Source organism: Pinus tabuliformis, chromosome J (assembly GCF_031772625.1).
Source record: "Pinus tabuliformis cultivar Carrire ecotype Pingquan chromosome J, CPIR1, whole genome shotgun sequence".
In the NCBI taxonomy this organism is placed as follows: Eukaryota; Viridiplantae; Streptophyta; class Pinopsida; order Pinales; family Pinaceae; genus Pinus; species Pinus tabuliformis.
The window spans coordinates 1,623,254,817-1,623,260,816 of NC_142295.1; positions in this window are offsets into that span (position 1 = coordinate 1,623,254,817).

The window sequence follows — 6,000 nt, forward strand, 5'->3', positions numbered from 1 at the left end:
GTATATATATAAAATAAAATGTATAAAAATAAATAAATAAATTGTAATGGGATGGGATGGGAGGTGTGGAAGATGCAAAAGTTTCTTTTGTATGTATTTTTTTATACACACTACTTTTGTATCACTGTACACATTTTCTGTTTACACAAATTTATTCTTTTCCATTTTTTCTAAGATCATCTAGCCTAGACACGTGTTTCAATATGAATGGTTGGTTTTGCGTGTATAGTCAATAAAGTTATAGTGTTTCAATAAAATTTGTTGTTGGAGTTATGGAGAAATTGAGGACTATTGCATCACGAACTTTTGAGTCTTGAGTCACGTCCTAGCGATTTGCTACCTTGATCTCGCAGTGTCAAAAAACAGTCTCTTGCATTTGTCCAACATTTCTTTTGTCTTTAGAAATTCACACTTCAAATCTATAAGGGAATTTTCCACAAGGGTTATGGTAATTGTGGAGGATATAGAAATGATGCCAGTGATAAAACTCATGCTTTAGAGGCAATATTAACATTGGAGTGGTAATGGACAAGGCTTTAAAAGGTGTAGAGACTAGTTAGATTTATTGTTACTATTGAAGTACATAAGTTCACTTCAAGATTGAGAATTGTGTGTCTGGGACAAAAATGTTAGTGGATAAGAAAGAATACCAATATGCAGATAATGGTAGCGAAGACAATAAGCATGACCAAAGTGATTGATAGCCATGTAAGGGGACTAGTAGAAAGAAAAACCCAAGTTAAGGTATGGATCAAACAAGATATAACAAGAGAGAGAGGGGGGTGGTATAAACAAGAGAAAGCATGAAGATAGTGTCATATAGAGTGAAGGTTTTTGTGTATGGTGTGTGAACACCCTAAGGGTTTTGGTCCAAGGCATATCTATTTCCCCAAGAAATTGTAAGGCGTGATGTTCATGCATACATGTTAAGCAAGAGCATGCATTGTTGTAAAGCCTGAAGACTTTGTTCAGGCATACATGTAGTGTACTGGTGAATGGAGTAATCAAGTTGTGGAATGGACCACTTGGAGAGGTACTAGGATGGTAAGTGTACTGGTATCCTAGCTTAAGAAAGGGGATGTGAGATCTTGGGTGAGATGGTTGATGAATGATTAAGACAAGGTCAATATCCCTAAGTCAATTTTAAGGTGGGGATCGTTAGTGTGGTTCTAGTAAACTTGACTCAATTTCAGTTATTAGTGATTTTTCCCATGTTATTTATCTTCAATGTAGCTTATTTAAAGGCCAAAAAGCTCCATGCTATTTTTTCCTAGTGGCCATTGGTAACACAACAATGGTGTCTCTAAACATCACCACTTCTCTTAGTGTTATGTGATCCTAACAATATATTAGTATAAAGAAAGCTTCAAATCTAAATTTAACTAAGTTTATCTCTCATATAAGGGTGGCTTCAAATCTAAATTCTACAAGGTTTACAAAATAGATCAAAATTTAAGACTTGTATGATATCCATATAAATTAAATGGTTGATAAATATCGATAAGCATCAAAACACCTAGCTCATGATACATCTCACATTGTTAGGATTAAACACATCATAAAAATTAATTATATTAGAACTTTATTTTAAATAATAATAATTATAAAAAATTTAAACATATAGGTTGAACATATATGACGCTTGTGGCCATGACATTTTTAATTAAAATTAAAATTAAAATAGTCATAACCACCTTTAAAATTATCATGACAATCATTAAAAATATTTCGTGAATATTTCATGGAGATTAAATCCCTCTCATTTACCTAATAAATATTGATAATTAAATTAAAAATTTTGAAATCTTATTCTAAAACCAAACACACCACTCAACATAATAATAATTGCTTTTATATTAAATATTAAAATTTCTCTAAATTTTACCATTTTCTTATTTATTTATTAATTAAACTAAGAAAAAACTATTTATTTATTAAATGTTTGAGCAAATAGAACATAAAATACTTCTAAATACTTCGTCTAATTATAAATACGTTGTCAATATCAGTAGTTTTTTATTTTTATGTTATTTATTTATTTTTTCTTTTATGTGGTTTATGGTCTCAAGAGAATGGTAACCGCTATGTTCATGTGTTGTACCAAGCAGATCAACACAAAGGGATAGTCAACTTTGCATAATGCACACAAAATTATTCTATTCACATCAAAATAATAATACAATATAATTACAAGAAACTATGTCTTGAGATAGCTAATATATATTGGACATGCAATGTCTTGGTTGAGTGAATATCTCAACCACACACCAATCTAGGAGGCTAACTAGTTGGGGAGTATCTCTCAACCAACTAGACCCCAACAAATTCCTAAACACTAGGAACAAACTCCTATACTTAAAAAGAATCAGAACTAAGACAAGTAGAAATTATATTTTCCAATTCCCCCCCTTAATGACTACTTCTCTTGATCTCTGTCAACAAAGTCTATTTGTGGTCCTAATATTTTCAAATATGATAAAAAAGAATATGTCGACATCCATATAAAGGAATAACCATCTACTAGAATGCATGGGTACCAACCACTGCAACCGCTAGTCTACTAGGATGTCTTTCATGTACATGGTTCAGTCAACCATTATATCTACATCCTTTTACCTGTACCTGCAAGTCCCCCTCCATCATTATCAACTCGGGTTTTCTCATATTACCCATAACCACGCAAAGTGTTTTATCAGCTTACCCTAAACCATGCCTAAGGTTTTGTTGGTTGAGCCTAAACCACGCTACATGAATCCATGTCCACTTCTCACACACGTGGTTTTTGGATTACCGAAAACCTAAACTGCAAATTGGTTTCCGACTTACCACAAACTTGCACTTGCATACACGCTCACAAGTGGTTTCTAGCTTGCCACAAACTTGCACTTACAAAGTGGTTTTAAGATTACCATAAACTTCATGGGGGTACACACAACTCCAGGTACAAATTATTAAAAAACTTTCAAATGACCACTACAAAACGTCATAGACTTGCTTACTAATATGTGTGTGACACATAATACACCACCATCGTGAGTCTATTCCACATATTCAGACAAACTTTCACCTGATTGTCCATCATCCTTTAATATTTGATGTTGCTCCAATCACTATCTTTTGATGTCATCTTCATTGTTTTCATATTCTTGTCATGCAAATAAGCATGTTTGTTATTGAAATGGGAAATTCCAACACAAACTCAAATTCGTGACAATAATTGGCCAAACTAAATGTCACTTCTAATAAATATGGCATGAAAAATTTAAAATATACCAAATTAACCATTCATAAACAGTGTTCAAATCAAATCAATTGATCACTTTTAAATCACTTATAGCATAATTTTCTCCCAAACGAAAGGAGCTTGGAAGCTACATAAGTGGTAGCCTCAACACACCTCCGTTTGCATAGAGCGCGACTTTCATTTGTCAAACAACTTCTTGTCGGATCATGAAAATGGATCAACTACAATCCGAAAAGAAAGAAAAAAAAAAAAAAAAAAAAACCTTCTGCAAAACCTTTCCCAACAAAGAATGGATCTGACTGATTATGGAGTGAACATAAGACAAATCGATTGAGTGTTCTCCCTCTTTCAAATACCAAGCAACAACCCTCATGCACACAATTGAAAAGCTCCTTAGTAGGAGTAGATGCACATAATGGAACGTTGGCAAGTTTACAAAATGAAGGCGTACAGAACGGAGCACATAAAGAATGGATCCGACCCAATTATGTGGTTGGATTTACGCATATATCCACTCTATGCTCCAATACAACTCATTCTTCACAAGGGAACTAAGCAGCAAGAACCATCGACAGTTCCATGGCTCACAGTTCCATTGGCTCACAAGATGAGCACCACCGACGACTCCGTGACTCAAATTGTAATGTTGAATGCTCATTGCACCAAATTGCTGAGCCCACAAACTGGTAGAGACCTAACCAAAAAACAACCAAAATTTTAACAAGAAATCCCTCGTGTGTTCATTGCACAGGTCTTCCACACATCATCAAACATATACGCTCCCATGCTCCATTCACGTAAGGAAAACACTGAATGGAGGTTCTCAATAGGTAGAATGGTGATCCACCACGGGGCATGGACCCGCGACCACAACACATGACCAGAATGATGTTCGACACTCCAACATGTTATATCCTCACCATAAATATCATTACATAGATTCTTCTCTGTATGTGGACTCTTCTAATCATACTTCTCGGTGGCTCTCACAGGATTCATAACACCACTCACAACATAGTGCAAATTTAAAAATGAACGCATTATACACTCTTAGAACAAATACATATACTCCCTATTTTCCTCAGCCCATGAGAGGCCAAGGCCGAGGCCCATACGGTCTTTGATAGCAAGTTAAACTTGCATAATAAAAATATTCTATGCGCATCAAAATAATAATATAATATAAATACAATAAAATATTTTTCAAGATAGCTAATCAATCTTGGACATACAATATTTTGGTTGAGTGAATATCTCAACCACACACCAATCTAGGAGGCTAACTAGTTGTAGAGAATCTCTCAACCAACTAGAGCCCAACCAACTCCTAAACACTAAGAACAAGTAGGAATTATATTTTCCAAGTTAAATTTGCAATATAATTCACACAAAGTTATTCTATCCACATCAAAATAATAATACAATATAAATACAAGAAACTATGTCTCGAGATAGCTAATCTATCTTGGACATACAATCTCTTGGTTGAGTGAATATCTTAACCACAAGACAAGTAGGAATTATATTTTCCAACTAGGATCACTTTATGTCGGCTCAAATTTGGAGCTTGCGCGAGAGTGAGTGTCGAGAATTGAACCTGTGACCTTTCAATAATAAAGGTGCTTTAATGATGAGAACTCCCAACCAATTGAGATAACTCTCTTGGTTCAATAGTTTTGATTATTTAATTTAATTATAAATACTTGAACAATCACATAAGAGTAGGCAAGTCATGCAGGTAGTCTTCTATCAATGTAGTCATTACTGTATTGATTCGTTCCAGTTCAGCAAACAACATTCAATGGTTGAAATGCATTCATGAACACGTTACACTGGGTTTGAGAAAATGGTGTAGCAACAACGCAACTCATTGATTTTACAATGCTGAGTGAAAAAAATGAGAGAGAAACTCCCACATGTTCTGTCTTTGTTTTGTTATATGTTCAAAACTTTGTTTACTGAGAAAACCAAATCAATTGAACACCAGATTAGTTTTTTATACCTGTGAAAAGCAGTGCTATATTGTTTTTGAATTTTGGTAAAAAAAATTGACTTCTATTAAAACCAAAAAAACTTATAAAGTTTTCATAATAGTTTTCAAAAGTTTATATTAAAATAAATTTCTGAAAACAAAAAATTAGTTTCTAACTTTTATAGGAATCAAATTTATTGTTTTTCATTAGTTGTTACGAAATTTTATGTGGTTTTAAAGACATTTATCAGAAAATAAATAAATAAATAAATAAAAATAATAAAATTAAAAAAAAACCTAACAATAAACTTATAAAATATAATTCCTACTTGTCTTCATTGTGATGCTTTCTATGTGTAGGAGTTTGTTCCTAGTATTTGGGAGTTTGTTGAGATCTAGATGTTTCATAGATTGGTGTGTGGTTGATATATTCTCTCAACAAAGTGACTGTTTATCCAATATAGTCTACCTATCTTGAGGAAACACTACATGTATTTATATGTAACATTATTTGTTTAATATAGTGTGTGATCTGCAAATTTTTATTTGGTATTAGAGCCCGTATGGGCCTGGGCCTGGCCTCCCTCATGGGCGTGCTGGGGAATAGAGAGTGTAATTTGTGAGTATTTTTTCCATCATCCTTTAGGTCCAACCACTAAATTCCTTGACATCAGTCAGATTCACAATTGTCATCAATCAAGCTTTTAAGCAAGAAAATATTCATGCCTCCAAACCTGAAACTTCAAGATCTTCGAGGGTTTCTTTCTTCACAAGTGGCATATTG